Below are 25,303 nucleotides of genomic sequence, written 5' to 3' on the forward strand. Positions count from 1 at the left end.
GGGCGCCCTGAGCCAATCGCGGACCCGGCGAGCTGAGACGCGACGGTGGCGGCGGCGCCGCTGGCCAACCCGGGACCGGCGGGGCAGCGTCCCGCCAATCGCGGCGTGGGGGGCATGATGGGGCGGCCCTCCTCCCTCCTGCCCTGCCGCTGGCCCTCCTTCCTCCCCTCCCTCCCTCCCTCCCTCCCTCGCGCCCTCCCCGTGTCTCTTGAATGATGAGTGATGCACCGCTTATCTATAGGATAACGTACTTACGTTTCCCTAAAAGCTGCGAAACGTCCAAGGACCCTTATTGCTAACATGACGGATGTGCTAATTGCAAAGTCCTTGGATTTGTCATCTTTAAGAAGGCTATCTGGTCCTAAGTTCCTGTAGTTTATACAACGCGGCAAAGACAAGGACTTAAATCGTGGTCACTAGTTTAGCGAGATATGTAAATAACTTCCCGGAATTGTAATGAATATGTAAACGATTTCCCGGAAAGTTAATGAATCGGTATGAGTTGCTTGTGTAAAGGGGGGACTGAAAAGTCCCCTCGGTGAGCATGACTTTGGTGGAGCGATCCCCCATGCACCCAGCGCTGCCGAATAAAGATAACCTCCACTCACTCGAATATTGGTGACTGATTCTTTGAATCAATTTGGTAACCCAGATGGGACCTCCTCTGCTTGGCTGCGGGACCCATTGAGAGCGGGGACTCCCTAGGGTACCCCCGGGGATGTTCCCGGAGGGGCTCCTCGCCTCATCTGGATCACCGCAGGAGCAGACAAGGACTCCATCTTGCGGAGCAAAGGTACTGTTTTTATTCAAATATTATATTAATTGTAAATATTATATTAAGATTATATTTTGAACAGTACTGTTTGGGATATTTCTGTTCTGGGACAGGTCCATCTGTAAAGCTGTCCGTAAGACATAAGATCATTGTCTGCTTATGCAGGATGGCATATGCCGGGTAGCTGGCATCCCAGGTATACATCTGATTCTGTTCCGGTATTCGTTCCGATATATCGGATAAATATCGGAACTCTGATTCTGTTTTGGTCGGAAGACTGACACGTTTGATGATTTGAAGTCAATCTGTGTATATAGGATTAATAATTATAGGGTTACTAATAATAATTGTTATCCTCATTTTATGCTGGAAATGTGAGAACATTTCTGTATTAGGTATATTATGGATGTTGGTATGCGGTTATTGTCTTGAACATCCGAGGGTTGAGTGTAAACCTCTATATGTTTTAAAGCGCATATAGGGTAAAGAATTATTGAGTATATGGTGGGGGTTGCTGCTTAAAGACAGAATTTGTCTCTGAGCAGTTCCTTTGTGCTGTTTTGGCATCAATTTGGTGAGCCAGCCAGGAGAACTCTCCACCAGTGCTGGTATCCAGGGGCCTGGGGACCCTCAGGGCCCCCGACTGCATCTTCTGTCGGCAAGACTCCCCTACCCCTCGGCTTCTCACACAGGTGGACAAGGACTTCTGCACAACATAAAAGGTATTTATATTTATTCTTTGTTTTGAGTATTTATTTGTCTTAAGATTTGGGTTTACCCCATAAGACGAAAGATGGGACGCCGTCTCGCAGGGCTGAGAAGAAGGGATGCCTTCTGAAAAGGGTAATAGCCCTCCCTATTTGATTGTCTTAAGATGTGGGAAGCTAAAAACTTGCTTTAGGTTGTCTTAAGATTTGAGGAATTCCTAGAATATAACAACTGAAATAGTGCTCTGTGTCTTGTTCTATGTGTTGTCTTGTTACACGTTCAAAATGCGAGTTATGAAATGTATGTTGAAAAAAAAATATTCTGGTAATTCTAGGCAAATAGCTGAAAACTTAACACTCTGCTTAAGGCCAGAAAAAAATTAGAATCTGTTTTTTGGCGATTGTTCATTGAAACGCGTACTTTGTGTGATAATGCGAACTGTCAGCGTTCCTAGAGCTGTAAGTGCACGGTACCGTGTAACACACTGCCCGTGTGACCGAGGGCTGCCTGGAGAGTGTGATGTGTGTGAGAGACGCGGTGTCACTGCAAAGTGAGTGGGGAGTCCCGATCCGCGTGTCCGTGTTCCCCGTGAGGGGCCGGCCAGAGAGGGACGGAGCGATTGAAAAAATCAATTTACGAAGTGTTGGATGCATAATTAGAAATTAGAGCTGGAGACTGTGGACAAAACATTAGAACTAACATCATTTGGAAAAAGCACTGATTAGCCTCTGCCCTTAGTGTCGTAGATGCTGTCTGTATACTCGAGCAGAGGGTGGCAAGTGTCTAAGATATATTATCTCCTCGCAAATAATAATAATAATAATAATAATAATAATAATAATAATTTGAGACCAAGAAATAAGGCTAAATAGAGGTCTTGAACTGTGGTGTGTGTTCTGAGATAAGCATGGTACCTCCAGTAATAACTAATACATTGTAGACAATTGCCAGACTTATTAGGAAGATAGGGGGCAGACCGAGCCAAGAAATAAATACCAAAACACCCCTGGGATGTATTTTGAAGCATAGGAAAGAATTTGGCAGAATTCCCAGTGGAAATTTGAACAAAAAGACATTTTAAAAATATTGTCAGAATTGGTGGCCTTTGTATACACTAGGTGATGGTGAAAGATGGCCACTCGAAGAAGTCTTATATTACAACACAATTTTACAGCTTATGCTGTTTCTTCGTAGAGAACAAAAGTGGGATTAACACCACCTGATCTTTGATTATGGCTCTAGAAAAGGATAAGGGAAAAACTGAGACCTAAACTAGAAAGATGTTCTTGTTGAATTTTTTTTTTTTTTTTTTTTTTTTTGGGGGGGGGGGGAAGAGAGAAGAGCTCAGATTGTGGTTCCTTCTGTGGAGCAACCAGAATGAAGCACGTTGTAAGATAAAAACTTGCACTAATGTATGTAAGACCTAAAGTGGGGGGTGGAGAATCAAAGACCCTGTGAAAGTGTTAAAGTATTGGGGTGAGTTTGTACAAACCCCCGTACCGCCTCGAAGGTGCGACTGAGTCCTGCTGGATGCATGGCAGGGTGTTTGCTGTTTCCCCGCAAAGGCATGATGCGTAAGAACACAGACTTAAAGCAACAAGTGGCAGATTTGCATTCAGGGTAAGAAGGAGTTAAAACAGAAGTGCTGTTGCAGAGGCAGGCTTGTGTACCCTGCCGAGCAGGAAGAGCATCTCCTGCTCCAATCCTTCAGATGGTGAGGAGGAGGGGGTTGCTGTTGCTGACAAAGGAGCAGAAGGACCTGACAATGTCACCCCAATTGCTGCAGCATTTGCAGTACAACAGGACCGGTAACGGCCCATTTAGGGCAGGCAGCGGGTCTGAGGAGAGTAAAGGTGAATCTTTGATGGGAAATTTAGATGTTTGAAAGTTGGTTGTGAAAGACTTATCAGGATGATCTAATAGGACTAGATAAAGGTTCGAGTTGATTGTTACTAGGTAATCGTGGTGTAGAAAAGTTGATAGAAGGAACCAGGAACGTGTACGGAAGGTAAGAGAAGAAGAGCTGGGTATTGCTAAACTGGTAGAGGAGATGAGGCAGAGACAGAGGAGGAATGTCAGGTAGAAGTGAAAGAGCGAACCCCTCTCCTGTGGGATCAGATCACTGTGCATATTGTAGGGAAAGTGGGCACTGGAAGCGAGATTGCCCTAAAATGAAGAACCAGCAAGGGGTTCTGGTGAACTAGGGACTAGGAAAAATGAGGCGCAATTTTTAGTGAATACAAAACCAACTTATTTGGTGTTAAACTTCAGTGAAAAGAATTTGTTGAAGTTGTGGGAGCTGCTGGCCACCAGGAAAACATCCTGAAACCTTTCAAGTACAAACTAAGAAAACAAATAAGAATGCCAAATTCACCAAAATCTGTTGGGATGAGATTTATTAGAACATCTAGACGTTTAAAGGAGAAATGAAACCAAAAGTTAAAAATTATCAATTAATTGAAATCTTGAGCTTATCTTTAATTCAACAGAAGAGTGGAAGAGAGGACCTCCCTGAAGTAAAAGAAATCTTTAACCAGGTATATCTGGAAATAAATTCCAGGTAAGGCAAAAAATGCTTTACCTGTTACAGTAAAAATGATAAGCAGGAGTCCTGCCTAGTTCAGGTAAAACAATATCCCTTGGTCAGCAGGGCTGTGGGGGATATTGGCATAAAAACTAAAATAAAATACACTCTGTAATAGTTCTACTAATATAAATCCGTGTGTTTTGCCATGACAGTGACTTGTTATGGGATGCGCAGATGAAACTCTGCATTGACAACGAAGTACAAGGAATAAGGTTGGTCAGGTGCCTCCTACCATGGTCAAGGGCAAGACTGGGTTGGCCTCTGTGTTTGCCACCAAGAAGAATCTTCAGCTCTACTGTTGGCTGCAACCCAGTGGGCGTTTTGCGGTGGGAACATGCCATGCCAGACCTTGATGTGAGGAATGGCCCCCTCTGTTATAAGAGGGTCACCCAGGCAGGAAGAACATAAGATGGCCCATTGAGGCACTGATTTGGAAATTGGAAACCGCCTGGCCGACCATGAGACCAGACGAGTAGCAGAGGAGGTGGGAAAGGAGGAATTATCCTTAATACCAGATGGTAAAATCCAAACTGTAAGTACAGATCAGCAAACAAACGATTTTAAAGAAGACCTAAAGCTAATTCAGGACATGAATGGTAAAATAAAATTAAATAAGTGGGCTTATTTGGCAGATGGCTGTATAGTGGTACCATCCAATTTAATATGGACCACAGCCCTAACAGAACATAATAAGACTCATTGGGGAGCTGATATGTTATATAAAAATCTAAATCAGAAATTGATAGGGCAAACTTATATACTGTAATAAAACAGGTGACTCAGCAATGTGAAGTGTGTTTACGTAATAGTCCCAATGTAGCAAATAGAATAAAACTAGGGTACATTAGTAGAGGAAATTATCCAGGACAACAGTGGCAAGTTGATTTTTCCAAACTCCCAAGAAAAGGGGGGGGTGTACCGATATTTATTAGTTATGACTGATAACGGTTTCAGGTTGGCCAGAAACTTTCCCTTGTCGAACAAATAAAGCAAGAGAGGTACGAAGGAATTGTTAAATGAAATTATCCCCCGCTTTGGGGTTCTGGCAACAATCTCTTCTGATAGAGGCTCACACTTCTGTGCCAAAATAATACAACAAGTAAACACAGTATTAGGAATAGATTGGCAATTACACACTCCTTGTAGGCCTCAAACAAGTGGGCAAGTGGAAAAATGAACCATTTACAGATAGCGAAAATAAGGGACAAATCTAACTTGGCCACAATTTCTTTCCTTGGTATTATTAAGAATATGAACTAAACCAAGAACAAAGGAGAATTTAAGCCCTTTTGAAATATTGTATGGGAAACCGTACCAGTTACAATTTGCTGGAGAAGATTTAAGGCAGTTAGGGGAGGGATATTTGTGTGAATATGTGAAGGCCCTCCAGGGACAATTAAAAGTTATAAATAAACAAGTATTGGGAACAAGGGCCAGAGGGTTGGATCAACCAGTCCATTCCTTTAAATCTGGTGACTATGTGTATATAAAGACTTTTTTCAGGGAAACCTTTGGAAGAAAAGTGGGAAGGACCCTATCAGGTGCTGCTGACAACCTTCACCAATGTAAGAGAACAACCAACCTGGATTCACTACTTTCAGATAAAGAAGGCTCCTGAGAAATCATGGGCCATCACCCCGGCAGGACCCATGAAACTATGGTTCTTTAAGTCGTAAAGAAATCTCTGGAGACACAATGGACTGTCAAATAGGATCAGGGACATTTGTGTAAAGTTATTCTGATCTTAATTGTAACTGTTGTAGAGATATTAGAAACTGAAACATGGGTAAACAATACCTGTCTTCAAACATTGCAAATAATTGTTAATGCTACAAAAGCTAAGGAATGCTGGATATGTACCTCTCTTCCTAAAGGAGGCTTGATAACACCCCTGTATGGGGTGGCCTCCCAAAACTGGAATTATCTCGATGACAAATGGCCAGACTTTTGGAAAAAGCCAAACGGTGGAGGATATTGCCTATTTGATAATAAAACGTATAAGTTGGCTCCTAGATTTGATTTACAAATATTAAACCTAACCACTGCAGTAGTTATGAAAAGTGATAATAACTGTCATTGGAAAGCTCAAACAAGATAGGAGGAGCATGTCCTGGAAACCCAGGGCAAAATACTTGTTCCCAGTCTGATGGATGGAATGATTAAACAGACGTCCATAAGATATGGAACAAGGTGCAGATCCTGCGATTTATCATGGAGTTTTGAAGCTATAGGGAACAAACTGACTTAGTGGTTACCTAATTTAGAATGGTTAAAGCATGCTTCTGTTATAATACTTATTGTAGTAGTTTTAGGAATATTAATATGTATATTACTTCAATGTTTTGTTTGGTGGTCGAAGAATGATCATAAGATATGATGATTTTCTGTATTTGTGAAAGAATTTACAATAGCTGTTAGAAAAGGAGGGAATGAATAGTGAATGCTTTACCACTTATCTAAAGGATGACGCACCTATGTTTAGTTAAAAGTCGGGAAATGTCCAAGGACCCTTATTGCCACGATGGATGCACAGACTGCTAAGTCCTTGGGTTGGTTATCTTTAGAAGGGACATTTTGTCTTAGATTCCTGTTGTACATGCAACGTGGCGAAGATGAAGAATTTAAACATGGCCGCTAAGGAACAGAGTCTGTGCAGAGACAACTCCTCAAGGATGTTGCACAGGCATGAGATATGTAAATGAATTCTCAGAATTGTAATGAATATGTAAACGATTTCTTGGAAAACTAATGAATTGGTATGAGTTGCTTGTATAAAGGGGGGACTGAAAAGTCCCCTCGGTGAGCATGACTTTGGTGGAGCAATCCCCCATGCACCCAGCGCTGCCGAATAAAGATAACCTCCACTTGCCTGCATATTGCTGACTGATTCTCAAATCAGTAGCATGTATTCCCTAGCTTCTAACTGCAAAATTCCCTCCTTTTTATGCTCCCAAAAGTAGTCATTTAGTAAGAGGTAGATGAAGGAATTGTAGGCGGCATAAAAGCCTAACAGAGAATTGTTGTATGGTTCAGTGCTGCATTTCAACTCAGCTGTGCTTGCCTTGTATAATATATTATGCAGAATAAGAACAACAACAACAACAATAATAATAATAATAAAACGTAGCGTCACAAAATAGTTTGTGTTGGAACAGGACCCTGCAGGTCATCTAGTCCAAAACTCCTGCTTGAAGCAAATCCAGTTAGGACATTTGCTCAGCACCGTGTCTGGCTGGAATTTGTGTATCTCCAAGGATACAGACCCCACAGCTCCTCTGGACAACCTGTTCCAGTGTCTGACAATCCTGTTGGTGGAAGTTTTCCCTTGTATCTGATCAGAATTTCTCATGTTCCAGCTTGTATTTACTGCTATCAGTAAACAGATGAACCTATCACTGTTCATCTTCAAGAAGAGTCTGGCTCCATCTTCTCTGTACTCTTCCATTAGGTTATTTTTGTAGGCAGGAGCAAGATCTGTCTTTAACCTTTCAGACCCTGCTGCTCTCAGCCATTGTCATGGTCCAGACCTGTTCCAGTATTTCCACTTTTTACTGGAGAGCCCAGACTTAGACCTGTCACTCCAATTGTGTCTTACGAGAATTAAGCAGATGGAAAGGATTAACTCCCTTAACCCATTGGCAACACGGATTAATGCAGCCCATGATGCTAATGGCCTTCTCCACTGCAAGGATGCGTTGCTGTGTAGTGGTCAGCTTGGTGTCTGCATGGACCTCCAGCTACTTCCAAGTTGCTTTGCAGCTGATTGGCTGCCAGCATATTCTAGTGCATGGGATTATTCCTCCCAGGTGCAGAACTTGGCATTTCCCTTTCTTGATTGTTAGTTTAAGAGTTTTGGTTTCATAAATAATATAACACTAGAATTGTCTAACATGATGTTATTAGTGCCTGCCATAATTTTTGTCAATGGTAACCATTTACTACTCACAGATGTAACTGGGCTTCAGGTATCTGAATGTGTATTTTGCTTTTTTGGTCAGTTGTATCCATCTGTATTCAAAGTACACGTGCTCTAAGTTTTGCGCTTTTTTGTCCTGTGTGAAATGAAAACTTAGAAAACCATAAAAAGCTATGGGGAATTTCTAATTTATGTGTAGAGAGATTGTAAGAGACAGAGAACTCATACTTTAAATTATTTCTATAATTTCAGCAATGAAAACAAACCCAAAAACATTATTAAGGGGATCGGATTAATTAAAGACCAAAGAAAACATTCAGGCAATTAGGTTCTTTTTTAGTCTAATACATATTGAAAAGCTTTTCTTTAAAAGTTACAGTTACAGTTAGAGTTACAGTTTCTTTACATTTTTCTTTTTTTTTTCCTTTTTTTTTTTTTTTTTTTTAATGAACCATAGCATGGCGGTCATCTTGTCTGCCATCCCTGCTCAAGCAGGGCTGCCTAGAACCAGTTGCTCAGGACCACGTCCAGACAGCTTTTGAATACCTCCAAGGTGGGAGATTCCACACCTACTGTGGGCAACTTGTAGCAGAGCGGGAGTGAAAGTGTTTCCTGTGACGGAGAGGGAACCTCCTGTGTTTCAGTTTGTGCGCATTGCCTCTGGGCCTGTCCCTGGGTGCCACTGAGAAGAGCCTGGCTCCATCCTCTTTGCACCCTACCTTCAGGTACTTCTGCACATTGATGAGATGCCCCTGATCTTTCTGTTCTTTACACTGACCAGTCCCGGCTGTCTCAGCCCTTCCTCATAGGAGAGATGCTTCAATCCCTTCATCAACTTCATGGCCTTTCACTGGACTGTCTCCAGTATGTCCAATTCTCTTGAACTGGAGAGCCCAGACCTGGGCACAGGAGTCTAGATGTGGCCTTACCCATGCTGAGTAGATCTGAAGTATCACCTTCCTCAGCCTGCTGGTAACACTCCTAATGCAGCCCAGGATGCTATCAGTTGCCTTTGACAGTGTGTCAGGCTGACTGGTTTGCTGTCAGGTGCCCACCAAGCTGCTCTGTCGCTCGCCACCCCCATCAACATGACAGGGGGAGAATATATGATGAGAAGCTCATGGGTAAGAAAAGGGCAGGGAGATCACTCAGTAAAACCATCAAGGGCAAACCAGACTCAGCTTGGGGATATTGATTTAATTTATTACAAATTAATTGTAAGAAATTAGAATATTGAGAAATAAAACAAACTAAAACCACCTTCCCCCTACCCCTCCTTCCCAGGCTCTACTGCACTCCTAACTCCTCTGCCTCCTCCTCCCAAGTGGCACAGGGGGATGGGAAGTTGGGGTCAGTTCATAACATTCCATCTCTGCTGCTCCTTTCACCTCACACTCTTCCTCTACTCCAGTGTGATGACCCTCCCACAGGATACAGTCCTTCACAAAATTCTCCAATTTGGGTCCTTCCAACAGGCTGCAGTTCTTCAAGAACTGCTCCAGCATGGGTTCTTTCTGCAGGGAACAGTCCTTCAGAAACAGACTGCTCTGGCATGCATCCTTCACAGGTCACAGGTCCTGCCAGAGAACCTGCTCCTGTGTGGGCTCCTCTCCATGGGCCACAGTCCTGGATCCTGCTCTGGCATTGACTTTTCACAGGCTGAAGCTTCCTTCAGGTCATGCCCACCTACTCCTTTGTGGGTTCCTGCATGGGCTGCAATGTGAATATCTGCACTGCCACAGTCCTCCATGGGCTGCAGGGGGACAACCTGTGTCACCATGGTCTTCACCACCTGCTGCAGGGGAATCTTTGCTCCAGTGCCTAGAGCACCGCCTCCCCCTCCTTCTTCACTGACCTTGGTGTCTGCAAAGTTGTTTCTGTCGCATATTCTAACTCCTCTCTCACAGCTGCTGCACAGCATCTTTTACCCTTCCTTAAATATGTTAACACGGAGGCTCCAGCAACATCGCTGCTTGGCTCAGCAGCAGGTCTATCTTGAAGCCAGCTGAGACTGGCTCTGTCCAACATGTGAGTAGCTTCTGGAGTCTTCTCAGAGAAGCTACCCCTGCAGCCCTTCCTCAGCCCCATAAACCATATACAGCTACAAAGGCACATTGCTGGCTCGTGTACAACTTGGTGTCCACCAGGACTCTCAAGGTCCTTTTCTGCAAAGCTCCTTTCCAGCCAGTTGCTCCCAGTATATATATCTTGTCAGCCTATTTCTCCAGCCTGTCAAGGTCCTGGATGGCAGCATGACCCTCTTGTGTATCAGCCACCCCTTCCAGTTTTGTTACATCAGCAAACTTGCTGAGGGTACACTCTGTCCCTTCATCCAGGTCACTGATGAAGATATTGAACCCTGTGGTACACTGCTAGTTACTGGAAATCTTATGGAGCAAAAATAAAAAGTAGTGAAAAGGTTCCAGAATGTTTTCCTCTGGCTTTCCGATGAGGACTGATATACTTACTGTTGTGCAACCTTTGTCTTTAGATGTAGCTCTAAAGTTTTGTTTTAAACTTATTTTGACTGAGACCACTGAAATATAAAAGATATATCTGAAACATGCATGTTGTCAAAACTAGAAATTCTATGTTGACTGGACCACAGTAAGTTTGATATTTTCTTATTTTTGAATATTTTGTTTCAGTCTCTTGATTTCCTTCTTTTATCATAGGTTCTAGTTTATTAGGTAAGCACACACACATGTAGAAGGGTTCAAGTTTACTTTTTTCACTTCAGATTTCTGAATTTCTGATATGTTAATCTTGTAACATTTCACTGGGTATATATATACATGTCACAGCATATTGAAATGTCATGCCTACATAGGGTACAGCAGGAACTTATTTGAAACTATAGAATCAGAATCATTTAGGTTGGTAAAGGTGCATATTTTTATAGTTAAACTCAACACTCGTTATATAAATAACCTGTTGGTAGCTTTTGAATACTACAGAAATAAACAATTATTACTTTTTTTGCTGAATACCTCCAATATTTTAGCTGCTTTTTTCATACAAAAGCCTTTCAATTCATGCATATGTCCCTGGCATAGAAGTTAAACACTTTAAAGGCAATGATGTTTTAAAGATAGTGTTTACAATTATATGTCCTCATTTTAAGCTTAAAAAAAATAATTAGATCTAACAGTTCTTGAATTTAGGAACTCAAAAGTGTTTCTCCAATGAATTAACCACTAGAAAATGTAATTTCCAAATTAGCTATATTCCTTTGAGCAAATTAATTCAATTTTATTTATTTACTTTAATTTATCTTGGTAATTACAGACTCTTTCTATTTACCATCATAAGTTTCCAAAGTTTTCATTCCTGAGATGGGGTGGAAATCTCCTCATACATATTCAATGTCAATTACAGCTGTTTTACAAAATGTGTGGAGGGAGAAAGCTGTAATGTCAGAGGTCTCAAATGAACTCCAAGCAAATATTTGCATGTTTTCCTTAACTGGGATTACAAGCTGATGATTTAAGTGATTGGAGTAATGTGATTTTACACCTAAATTTTCCTGTTATTGTTTGCAACACTTATTACTTCAGAAAAATTTAGGAACTAAAAAAGAGTTTATTAAAGATCCTTAAATTCTTCTGGGGAATCAGACTGGCAAACGAAAAGGTCACTTTTCAGATTCTTGTATCCAACAGGTCATCAAAGAAGGGTAGAATTCACTCAGTTTCCAGAAAAAGAAAACCAAAACAAACACCACCAACAACAACCCCCCCAAAAAAACAAACAAACAATCAAAGTATTATGTCAGTGAGAGGCCACAAACCTCAGCAAATACAGGGAGAAAATACAACTCCTTTGGGGAGCGCTGTAGCTGGAGTTGTAGCGGGACCTAGCGAGATGTGGAAATAACAAATTGAAGTTGCCCTCAGAGGTAGGCAAAGAAAGACAGCTCAAAGCCCAGATACTGTATGTTTGTCAATGGATAAGAAGTGTTCTGCACTTTACTGAGTTAACGGAGCTCTGAAAGAGCTCATGGAGTAAATCAGACTTCGGCTTCATTATATTTACAGAACCAAAAACTCTGGCCAGTGACTCAACGCAAACAAATTTATTTTAAGTGGCTGTATTTTTACCTATCAGTACAAGAACATGTTCACCTTTTTTCCTGTTGTACTGTCTCATATTTCATATCCCTTCACAAGAAAGAGCAGCATAAATCTCTCTCTCACTTTCAGTATTTAATCTTTATCCTTAGACCATATTTTTTCCAAATATTCAGTATGATACACATTTGTGCCTCAGAAACATTGAATTATACTTGATATGATAAACCAGCTACTCTGAAAGAAGGAATCCTTGGTGGTTTTTATTGACCTATGTCTTTGTGATTTTAACTCTTGTCTCCCAAATTATGCAGTTTCAAAGACAATATTTCAAAGCTGAGATAGTGAATACACTTTCTGATCTCTCCCTCTCTCAAGAATAGCTTAGTTCTTCTATAAATGATAAAATTTAAATTAGACAGAAATCCTTTATATTGCAAAGACATATTGCAGGCTTCAGCCCATGTACTTGAAGAAGGAAGCTCTCAGGCAAGATGGGAGAAAAGATCTAAATTTCCTAATGGTCAAGAACAAGCTGCAGCTAGTCAATTCAAACTACATAAAAGAGGGATCACTTGTTACAGAGCTGATATAGCTGAACTCTATTCTTGAATAAGGGCCTTATTTAGCTGCCCATGAGCTATGAAAATGTTTTTAAAATACTTTTTTTTTTGGTAATTTTTTTTTTGGGGGGGTCATTTTTACTCATTTTCTATGAGATGTATTTATTTCATAGAATCTACATGTATATCTATTTGAATAAGGACAACCATTAATTTATACCCAGAAAGGTGGTAATTTTGTGATTGGCACTAACACATGGATTTACACGTGCAGTAGATGTACCACAGACACTGCAAAAATGGCCAAACCACATTCAGCATGTTTATTCCTCTAGTTAAAAAGCAATCAGTGCAATGCCCAGTGCTGATCAATAATAACACAGGCTTTGCTAAACCCTGTTCAGATTAATGAGTTGCTTCACACATAGCATGCAGTAATTTCACAAAACTCTGTAATGAATGGTAGCCAATGTCCTGAAAAAAGAATGTAGTTTTATTAAAAGTGGGATTATGGTTTCCCACAGAAGTCAAGGATTGACTCCTAGTTTAGCTTTGTTCATCCCAATTCTACCACCACTTCCCCACCTTCCACTCCACACTTATTTTTCAAACGTCAAGACAGGACATTTTGCTCTTCCAGCTCTCACTGTTCTTAGCACAAAAGCAATCTCTACTTCAAATATAAATTCAGTTCAGTGTCTGTCTGTTGTTGGAGAGAGATTCTGGGAACATCTACTTATGGTAATATCAATTACTTTTTCTTGAATCATGTGAGTAATGTAGGGTTAGGCTGTACCTGAACCTAATGCAGCTGGGAATTATAAACCCCTTTGCTTTCTTCAGAATATTCTCTCCCATCTTTTACTGTTTCCGTGTGTTTAGGACCTGAGTAGGGAATCAACAAAGACAAGGCCTAAGAGAAACACTTCTACATAGCTCTGATGAGAAAAGCGGTAACGCCAGCTGCCATCTGACAGAAGGTGACAGACCTTTTATTTTTGTTTTCCTGAGGAGGGGTATCTGTGAGTGTGTGCTTTTTGGGTGTGGGGTTTTGGGTTTTTTTTGGTGGTGGTGGAGTTTTGGTGTGTTCTTTTTTTTTGGGGAGGGGGGGTGTGTGTTTGGTTGGTTGTTTTTTCTGTGGTTTTTTTTGTTTGTTTTTTGTTTTTGTTTTTTTTGGGGAGGATTTGTTAATTTTTTTTATCTTAACTTATAGATTTGAGCCAGAAAACCAATCACAGCTTTCCCTTTCTCTTGTTCCTGTGCAACATAGCAACAAGATATCCTTGCCAGGGGGATTCAGAGAAGACTGTACATGACTTAGATTTCTGTCTCATAGCAGACAGACAAGCAGGATGAGCTGGCATTATTTTTACTTTTCTCATTTGTCCTAGGAGACCTTGTTGTGGTAGGTCCATCCTGCCAACACTGAGGCTGTCATGTGCCCCAGGAGTAGCAGCAGTGGTATGACCTCTCTCCTGGCTTGCTGCAGAGCCAAGGCAGTGCTGCAGTAAGTGGAAGAAGACATTACATGGAGAACACCAGGAATGAAGTTTACCAGCTGTTCCTAGACATGAGCGGAGTAAAATACCTGTCTTTTTACTCCCAACCTGGCAGGATGGGATTCTGCCTTCTTTCTCCCCACTGAGGACTATGCAAAGCAGGGGGAACTTGTTCCTCCACTCACTTTGTTTTGGGAACTATTGGTTGCCACTGCTGGGTATCTCCAGGGACTGCTCTGAATGCCCTTCAGTCTGTTTCCTACTGAGGAACATGCTCCACTCATGTATCTGTCACATCAAACATGTCTCTTTTTTCTTCCAACTAGTGCTCCTTTGCTTTGTTTTTATCTTACACCAAGGTCTGATACATATTGTTATTATGCTAATTTTGTGCTGTTGGAGTTTAAGCCTGCTAATTTTGTTTTATGACCAACAGACTGTACATTGAGTTTTTGACTGCAGTTAATACTGGAGAGGATAGATGTCTGTTAATGTTTCCTATGGAAAACTAGGTAATCCCTCCAGTTCTAAGCACTGTAAAAGAATGTGTTTGTTTCCACATCATATTTTTTAAACTGAGTTTGATTTGTTCATGATTGAAAGATTATTCATCAGTGGGGATGGCTTTTTATGAATACTAATAAAATTATGCCAGAAAAGCTTAGCAAAGTTGTTACCCATCATGCATCAGCTAAATTCAGATAATGAATGAGGGAGATTTTTCTTTGTCTCCATTGTTCAGAGCGGTCATTAAAAAATACATATCACCAGTAATAAAACCAAGGCAATACCCCAGGCAGTGGGAATGGTGTACTTACAACGTTTATCAAGGTTAAAGTTCCTCAGAGATATATTACAAAAATGTGTCTGCACTCAATGAATTCGGACAAAGACTGACCGGTGGAAAGTGTTTACTGCTAGCCTTCAGACACCTGATGTCTTCAGTTGGTAAGTTTTATAGTTTTCAGTTAATGTAAGCAGGGGAAGACAGATATGATACTAAAAAAAAAAGTGTGGCACATTTCACAGGAAGAGAGAGGAGAGCAATGTTTTCAAACAAAATACAGAGGGAAAGAAATATAAAAGAGGTTCTGACTGATACAATTCCCACCCAATTTTGTAAGTTTGCTATGTGGAGGGTGCCTTGATGAAGACAGGGAGAAATGCAAACCTGAAAAAGATGTGTGACAGAGATCTAGAATAAGGACACATGGATTATATCACTTGCAAAACATCCAAGTGTTTGCAGACATGCAGAGCATACAGAAGGAATGAGGGCTGTCCCTGTTTTACCAGAGGGAGAACTGGACAAAGTTGCAGTAGTAGTGAATGAAAAAATTACCAAAATTAAATGGAACATTTATTAAAATTTGAACATGAATTGGTGAGGTGAAATAATAATTTTAATATTGAAGGAAATGTAGAAAATAATAGAAAGTAAAAGCATGAAACTTTGAGCTTGCAATGGTGATCTTACTTCTCCTGAGCAAGGATAGGAATTAACTGAATGTGTAACATGAATAAGCATAATTTATGATTCTAGTGAAATGGAATTTTACCTTGTAAAATTAAAGAATTCCAACAAATTATGCTCTTTTAAAATCAGAGCTGAAGGCAATTTGGAAAAAAATTGAATTCTCTTTCAATTCTTCAGGTCTTCAGGAGTTAGAAGTATAACAAACCGAAAATCATATACTTGTTAAACTTTTTAGGCAGATACTAAAGTGAAGCTGCTGGAGGACATTCTTCAGCAGTTACAATTCAAGCAGAAAAGCCAACAGAACGAATACACTCCCTAGATACTATGATTGTTATTCAGCAACACTGTGGAAGACATGGGAGGAAACCATTTTTCTTGAGTCCAATTCTAGTGCTGTATGTACCAAAATTCCCAGAAACAGGGAACTTATATCCTAATACACTGAATCTATGGAACTGCTTGAAGAGCAAGAATGTTCCTTTCATAAATAGTATCTTTAATTTTATTGCACATGCTCTGCTAGGTGTCAGTGTGCTACTTAATCATATCAAAGTCATAGAATATTATATGGTTTTTTGTATTTCGTATTTCTGTATCTAGACATGCTACATTGCATTTCGTTTTATATTAGGGTGAGTTACCATGACAAGACTCCTCATGAAATGATTAAGCATATGGCTGTGTAGCATAAATATGAAGTGACAAATCAGAAAAGTGGCATGTCACATTAAAAGCATATACATAACCAGCCTGGCTAAGAGAAGATAGATCCTTTCAAACATTTTTGTATCTGTTGCTCCACAGGCACTGAAAAATTAGTACCAGAAATTACCTGTGATCTGTCTCAATCACAATGTTCCTGCCCATCAAAAATAATTGTTATTTTGAAGAACAACTATGGATAAGAAAATGTAACTGAAAATTGTTCAGAATTACCCCACTTAAAAGATATCCTAATGTCACAATGTGTGTCTTGCCACGGGCAGTGTCTAGAAGTTTAGGGGAAAAGCAGTAAAAAAGAAAAACTGTCTTTTTCTTTTTTTCTCTTTCCTTTTTCCTTTTTGATTGGAGCTAATATACTATGAAGCCAGCTGTGAAGCTACTTCAGATACATACATATCACCATATGTACCCATTAACATGTAGACATGAATGACCAGATAGCTGTGTAAAAGACATTTCATGGAGACCAGTGTGTGAATCCTGCACACAGCCATAAAAGTAATTCCAGCATATAATTGTATTTACAGTTTAGAAAAAATGCTTTCATGAATGAGACATCAGAATAATTACATACATGAGTTTCAGAGCAAATAAAATTATTTAATATATTCACTTATGTTTATATTTGTTCTACCTTTCTATTATTTTTTTCATTTTGATCATTTTTATTAATTTGATTTATCTACTCACTGTGCTTAAACACAGAGAAATAAACAAATCTTACTAAAAAAAATTGATCTGTCAGAACATAACTATTTACATGTAGGTTTATCCAATTATTTAATGACTAGACCTCTGACAAGAAAATAAAATGTACTACAGTAGGCCTTAGTGTCTAAAAATAATATCCTTTTGAGTCTACTAATTAACCAGAGAAGTTTGAAGTCATCGTAGAGGCCTTGAAAAATAGCTAAATGTTGCTGAAGTGGAATAGAGAAGGATTTTGTTAGCAAGAGCATGATCATCGTTTAATGAGCACATTCACTGACAAAAAAATTACAGCAATCAAATTACCATCACAACAATATGCACACTCTGATTTTTTCAAAGTTTGATTTTAACATGTTCGTGGTTTAGATCAACCTGATCTAATATGATCTGATGTTTTTCAACAGTAGACTATTTAAGAAAATGTGTGGAACCTCTTTATAATTTGTTTTTGTCTGTGTGTGTGTTTGGATGTTGTGTGTGCATGTGTGCTCATTTATTTATTTTGATTTCTTTGGTTTAGGGTCTTGTGCAGAAGGTAACTTATCCCCCCTGCCTGGCTGCCCTGAAATACTTTTTCAATCTGCACACTTTGAAGTCTGTGGGGCTGGATCTTCCAGGCTTAATTTAGTCATCAGCTCTGAAAGTTTACAGTGACTATTAATGCACTTCAGACACAGAACAAAAAGGTGATAGATTTTATTTGCTCTTAAAAATAATGTTATTCCCCATAATAGTAAAATCTTTTGTAGAAGGCAATTTATATTTCCTTATGCCATCATTAACAGTTTACAGCTATAATAATTCTGCTTTCACATAGTGAAAAACCCTGCTGGGTGAACAGGATTTTGTAATGAAATAATATGCCAAAAAGCAAAAATTACACTTCATGTTACAAAACAAACAAACCATCCCCCCAAAAACCCCACAAAACCCACCTCCACAACAAAAAATCCCCCAAAACTGTCCCCCACCCCTCCAAAAAAGTTTCATCCCAAAACTAAAAAAAACCCGAATCCTGAGCAAGGTATGACATTATAGGCAGATTCTAGATGCAGATGGAAAAGCTGTTTCAGAGGAAATTGGCAGTATGGAGTCTAAAAGCTTCAAATAAAATAACTGCTTTCTAAGAAGCCAAATATTTCTTACAAAGATTAATTCTGTTTCAAAAGATCTTAGCTTCCCACTTTAGTAAGACTAGAAGACTTGGAAACACTGCAGACTTGAGCCTTAAAAAATCCAATGAAGATTTCTAAGCTATATTTTCTTACCTCTGATTATAACCTGTGATATGATTGCTATTTGATAAATAACAGAAGTGATCAAATATTTCAGAAACACAAGAAATCCTTCCCAAAGCACCAGGTACCTGTAACAACAAGGGTTATTAACAAAGTATGGAGACATCTAATATTAATGATGAAAATACATTCAGTTCTATGAGCAAGTAATATGTATAAATATGTATAAAAGGGCTACACTGCCAATATGCAGAGAATAGAGTAACAAGGGAAATGTAATATATCTAATTTATTTGGACTTCAGAAAGGTATCTGATATGGTTCTTCATCGGAAACTATTAGCCAAATTGGGAGTTAGCAAAAGAATTCTAAAATACAGAATTAGCTAGGCAGAGTCAGTTTGTGGTGAAAGGATAATTGTCTGGTTAGCAGGAGGTGACCAGGACAATTCCTTAAGGTTTGGCCTTGAAATTTATCATTTTTAGAATTTTTATTAACAGACATGGCACAGAAAAAGATTCAGACTAATGAAATACGATGACAGCATAAGGGTGGGATGCCCCCTCCAGTGGGAAAGGAGATAACAAAAGCACATTGAAAGAACTAGATGACCTTGAAGATCGAGTCCAACCATTAGCCTAGCACTGCCAAGTCCACCAAAGTTCAATAGCATAACATGGAATACAGTGTACACATGGACAAAGAAACACTGCTGTTAAAAGCTCAGAGCTCATCAGTTACAAGTGGCAGAGAATGAAGATTACCCATGAACAGTCCCTGGCAATAGCATAATTATAAATCTGAAACACAGTGCAATTGTAATTGGGTACAGATATATATACACATATGTATGTATTTTCCTTATATATAAAATATATGTGTGTGTATAGATGTAAAACTATACAGAAGTGAATCAGGTGGCATGTTTCAAGCATAACAGGAAACTATTGATGCCATTGTGCAAGATACTAGTTAAAATTAATATGAACTGGTGCATACATGCAGTTTCCAAGTTGTGGACTGACACACTGTCTTTAACCATTGAAATATTTGCTGTATGATCAGTACACCCACATACAGTGCAGAGTTCCCTCATTACTGTTCAAATTAGGACTGCTTACCATTGTTCTGTGTATCACCTGCAGAACTTGGAATACAGGCTGATAGAATTTTGGTATATAGTGACAATAATTAATTAGAAAAAAGTAACTCAAACACATAACAATACAGAGAAAAGATAGATCATCAGGGAATAAGGAAGCTATCGTATAAAAATTAGTAAGCAACACAAGGACTTAAGAGACTGAATCTAATAGATTGGGGCAATAAAACTCCAGGGAAAGAGAACTATTTTAGCTGAAGAACACCACTGGTACAGATCAAATGGGAATAAATTGGCCATGAGGAATTTAAGCTGATCATTGGAAGATGATTTCAAGCCACAGGAGAAATAAATTTCTGTAATAGTGTTCCATCAGGAGAAAAGGAACCAAAATCCATAAAGTACTTTAAAGTTGCAGTTCCACAAATGTATAGTGGAAATTTTATGAGGAGGAAGTTTGGGGAGCAAAAGACTGAACCTAACCCAAGGCAGTCTTCAATTTAGGCTGTTTGGAGTTCAGATCTCAAGGCTTAAGTGGTTACCCATCTTTACCTAAAGTTTGAATACTAGGATCCAGGCCTCCTGACTTTGCATTTCTAAACTTGCTGCTTAGAAGCACAAGACTTCAGTGAGTGTTTTTAGATTCAGACTGTAATTGGTGAAAATAGGCTTGGCAAATGAGTCTAAGGAGTTCTTGTTCTGGTGTTCTGAGTTGGTGATGCTGAGGGTCAGGAATTTCCTCCCACCTTCCTTCACATTTAGACAACAAACTTGCTATAACCCTTTACTTATCTGACACTTCACCAGTTATCAAATAATTATTTAAGCAGGAGAAAAGCAACCCCCATCTTAAAATTAACTACTAGCCAGGAATTAGAAAGATGATGCCTGCCCATGCTTGTGTAAGGACTATGACAATTAATACGTACTAATTGGTAAGAAATGTTAGCTACTGCTACAGAAGCGGTAGTTTCACTAAACGGAGCATGGCTGGAAATACTGGCTAATGAAGCAGTCAGCCTGGCTAGTCCTTTTTGCACTTGCAACACATTGCACATTCTACACAAGTCTGTCCATATTATGAAACTCTGCCTTCCGTCAGGTGTTTGCTAAGATAACAAGTAGTTGCAATCACTGATCTACTTGTAGAAATTACATTAATTTCAGAGAGGACATTAATGGCATTTATCACATTTATCAGGTATTGCAAATGAGTAGCAATTCACAGGGGCTTTGCCACATGCCTTTTATTTCTTTGTATGCAGCAAGCATTACAAATGCAGCCTTGGGTACTGACCCAGTTCATGCATACAATGTGAACATTGCTCCAAGAAGCTTGTTCCAGCTCAGACATCTTACGTCCTTAAGTATACATTGCATAGTTAAAGTTACAGTAAAAGCATGTTTAAAGTTGCAATGGTAAGTGTTTAAAAACCAGAAAAGATGGTTCTTTCTTTATTTGTGCAATATGACTGTATATTTAAGAACAGGTTCACTTACATTTCTGCTTCTTTGTGTTTCGTTCAGGGCTCAGGGTACTCTGTGCTCTGAAGATGAAATCAAGATATTTGCTCAGGCCTTAAATATCCAAACAAATCCTCTCTCTCCTTTTGAAAAAATGCTTAGCTGTGGTAGAGACAGACATGAAAACCTTTAATCTTCTGCATGTGTAATTCTCCCATCCAGTATAATTTAATAGTTCATCCTTAAAATAATTAGATAATGCAGGAACTCGAGGTAGAGTGAGGTGAAAAAAGCTACTTGCATGCTTAGAGACATATGCTGGTAAGATTTGCTGAGCTCAGGATCTAAAGAATTTATTTACTCTGTTCAATGAGGCTGAAAGACATGTATGAAATAGGATTCAGGTTGTATAACAAAGTCAGATTTCAGGATTGTATTTTTCCTTTGTTCTTATTTTATTTCAGCACCTGATTTTATCTTTTATATACTTTGCCTGGTGTTCAAATAGCAAACTGAATTACAAGTTTGTAAGCAATCAGATTTCTTATAAGATTACAAGCTGTATCAGCTGAAAACATATATCTAAAAAGAAACATTTGGGGTTTTTTTAATAAAATTTTTGTATATTAAGTTATACTATGAGATTAAGTTACACCATAATTTTCCTTATGCTTTTAATTTTAAACATTTCATAAAGAGAACACATTAACAATGTGACCTAATTCATTTAGAAGCTATTTCTTGAAAAAATGTCTGTAGCAGCAACAGATGGCAAGAAGAAGAAGGACAACAAAATCCTGTTTTGACTATTATCAAATTTGACAAAGAACCAGCTGCTATAATAAGCGGCATCAACATCAAAAACGTACTTTAAAATTACAGTCACTTTTATCCATTAAATGAGGAATGCTTTAAGCAAAATTCTTTGCAATAAAAGTTGGCGGTATGTTCTTGTTTATACCCATGCTACCTACTAAATTCTATATTATTTGATGACTATCAACACTTGTCATGATAGTAAGGACAGATATATGGAAGAATGACCATGCCTGCTATTCCAAACAAAAAGGAGCTCTATGTATACATATATACTGTATGTAGTATAGAGAACCAGAACCAAAACTATAAGCATCTCATGACTCCCTTTCTCTGTGAGCTAATTAGAAAATGTGCTTCAGCTGCTTTCAAAAACTTTTAGCATTGCTTTTCTTCATAACAAAGGACCTTTTTAAAGTAGGCATTCAAAACATAAATTTAAAATTTTGCTGTTGGTATTTCTGTTGTATTATATTTTATCATCTGGTACCATTCTTATTTTTATTGGAATAAGCTAATACACAGTACATTTTTTTTGAGTTTACGCTGGTGCCTGCTTGTCCGAATAAAGCAGTTTGCTCTCCTTCTGTTAGGTTTCCTTTTCGCATTCTTGGGCTATGTCATAATATTGAGAATTTTGGCTAGAGGGAAATCACATTAATTTTAATATCAAGAATTATGTTATGCCCTTTAAAGTATAGCTTTGTACTGGGAGTTCTGTCCCAGAGAAAGCTCAGGAACCATAAAAGTCCTCAAATCAAAAAGCATAGAGGAAAAGTTCTGCCTAATCCTGGGAGAAAGGTGTCATTGTTCTGTATAGCAAACTGTCAGTGGGCAGGAGTGGAGACCGCTGACAAATACACAAAGTCATCAAACTCCAAACACGCCAGGTTGCACTTTACACTACAGGTCAGTGACAGAGCTGGAAATACAAGACAGGTCTTTTGGTTCTCAGCCTTAGGAACTATACAGCATTGACTCTTTCATCCCTCCTTGCCTGTTTTTCAGAAAATATTGGTACTGGGATTGCATAGGGGAAGAAGGATGCTCTGTTTCCTTCACACATGTACTGCAGAATGTGGCTTTTCCTTCATTTTTCTACAAATTGACAACAGCAATCGTGCAAGGATAAGCCTGCTTTCAGATCTTATTAGCAGTCCTGGGAGTCAAATTCCAAATCTAAAGATTACACATCAAATTGTGAAACAAAGCTGGCTTGGGCCTCCATCAAAAACTCAGAAACAAATCAATCAGAACTACCCATTTTTCACAGATTACACTGAATATGAAAAGAAAGAAAATAAAATAATAAAAAAAATAACCCCCAAAACTTTTATGAAGTTGTGATGTGAGAACCCAGCAGTAATTTTGGAAAACACAGCAAAATTGCATCAAGAGTGTGCAAGGAGTAAATAAAACCGTGAACGGTATCTTTGATAGGCAGACAGAAATACTGTGTGATTTTTCCAAGCCTCATTTCCCAGAAAACTGTCAGTAGAATGTAAGGATGGGGTATAAGGAGATGTCATCTTTTTTCGCCAATCACAGGAAACAGCATCTGACAACCTGTCTATAGTAGTCTTAATAATTTCGTCCTTTTACATCCGCTACTAACTGACTGCAACGTACCATCTAACACTGCCTCTGAAGGGATGCACACATGCAAAACTAGCTGGAAACTTTCAGAGAAACAATTAACTCATGTTAAAAGGAGGGGTTTCCTCTAGCCCGTTATATTTGATCAGCCTGCCAGTTTCCCAAGAAAGACGAGACCCTTGTGCCTGACCAGTTTGACTGCTACCTGACCGCCCACTGTATCGGAGGGTGACTCGACTAAACTATTCAGGGAGACCCGCTGACAGTGTCACTGAGTCAAATCCCTTACAACAACTACTCAAATCTCCAGAGATTTATACAAAATGAACTTCAGCTAAAGATTTTTATTATGCAAGTTTGTGACAGAATTAGGTTCAAAGATTGCCGGTGACAATACACTGCTTGCAAAGCAAGCTTAAAATAATCCACCTAATAACAGCTAGTGTGAGTTAGTCATAAAGTTCTTACTCAGTAGATGTCCCTATGGGGGAGAAGACAGGTTCAGCCTATCAACTGATCCCAGGAGTTATGATGGAGTCTTCCCTAACTTCTTCCTTTCCTTGTTACTTCTTATACTTCGTATCATTATCATACACAGGATTGGTTACAAGTTTCTTGCTTCTAATACAAATTAGTACACATCCTCAGGTAGCACTACTGAAATTTTTTACTAACTACACATGCTCTCCAAGTTGGGGTTTGCCCTCTTTCAGGGGGGTTATTTGAGTTGGAGGTCGTGATCTCCCACTACCATAATTAACTATGTCCTAATTTCAACTAATTTTCTGAGGATTACAACACCTTATTAACTTGTCTCCTCTTGTGGCCAGAACTTTCTTATGTGGAGGCTTCTTTCTGCATAATTTAGATAGCAGTGTTCTTTTCCCCATCTTTTCGTTTCCCAAGGTTGACTCCCTTGATTATAAGTCCTTTCATTTGTCAGTCTTGATGAATCAGAGTGTGAGTCAGCTTGAGCTAAACTTTGTGCACAGAAATATTTAACATATAGTTAAAGACGAAATCAGTTTATTAAATTGGAAGTTTAGACAATTCCTCCCTTCATGACTTTTTTTCAGTCCAAGATCAGTTGGTTTTCTTTACATTTAGGTGGACCTTGAGTGACTCTAGTCATACATGTTTTTGTTACCGATTGGTATCATGTGCCCAGTGAGGTGTGGTAGTACCTTGGAGGCAGGTAACTTTGGGATGGAGGTGTGCACTGGTACTACAATGAGATCTCATCCAAGGAAAGTAATTTCACCACAACTGTTGGCTCAGCAGTGGACATCTTCTCATCTTATCACATGTGTGGTACCATCAAGTTGCCATTCTTGCAGAGCCTGGCTGGGTGTCTCCACTCTGCTCCATACTCTGTTACTCCTATCAGCATGTGTTAAGGGTGTGTTTCTTAAGGAGCCGTGGTAAAGTAGATTTTGTGCTTGTCAACCATCTTGAAAGTGATAACTGTATTTTACCCTGAAAAGCTTTCTGTAATGCTATGTTTCTAGTAGGATGCAGTTTTCTCTAATTCCCTCCCCCTCTCACCCCCCCAAGTAATTTTCCCACAAATTGCTGTAAAAGGTGTCACTTTATTAAAAGACAAAAGTGTATAATTTTAAATATTTCCAATTTAACTTATGGCAAATCAGAAGTCAGGGTTCCCACAGAACGTCTGTGTCAAACCTACCAGTCAAACTGCCCCTACGACCGTGTCTTTACAACTTTCAGTGCCTGGGAGCATGGCCATCAGACATCGCAGGGTAACCCTCCTGTCATGCTTCCTTTGGGTGGAGTTATCTGTAGTTTCATCTTAGAGCAACCTCCATACAAACTCGATGCTACAGGGTAAGGAGCACACACTTGCAACAGCATTGGCTTTCAGCCTTGTCACAGGCTTGGAAGCACCTAGACAGTCACCAAGAATTAAAGGTACCAGGATGCTCAGGCTTTTTGCTTCAGAAACTGGAAGCTGGAGCCTGGGAAGCCTGGGCTAGGCTTAAGGTCTTGGAATCTGTCTACATACCCTTCCAAACAGCATTTCCTAGGTGAGTTTCT

At 39.3% G+C, this 25,303-nt stretch overlaps 1 long non-coding RNA gene across 2 annotated transcripts; it reads left to right on the plus strand.

Annotated features, from left to right (window-relative positions):
- The first annotated feature begins 136 nt into the window (after positions 1 to 136).
- On the plus strand, positions 137 to 22,996 carry LOC308061303. Of its 2 annotated transcripts, XR_013927161.1 has the most exons (4): positions 137 to 793; positions 1,359 to 3,374; positions 3,705 to 13,599; positions 14,011 to 22,996. It is a non-coding gene; the product is annotated as an uncharacterized lncRNA (long non-coding RNA). The 2 variants fall into 2 exon arrangements; XR_013927162.1 differs by lacking the exon at positions 14,011 to 22,996 and having other exon boundaries at positions 1,321 to 3,374; positions 3,705 to 13,624.
- The last annotated feature ends 2,307 nt before the right edge of the window (positions 22,997 to 25,303 follow it).

The sequence above is a fragment of the Falco punctatus genome, assembly GCF_963210335.1.
Source record: "Falco punctatus genome assembly, chromosome: 3".
NCBI lineage: Eukaryota > Metazoa > Chordata > Aves > Falconiformes > Falconidae > Falco > Falco punctatus.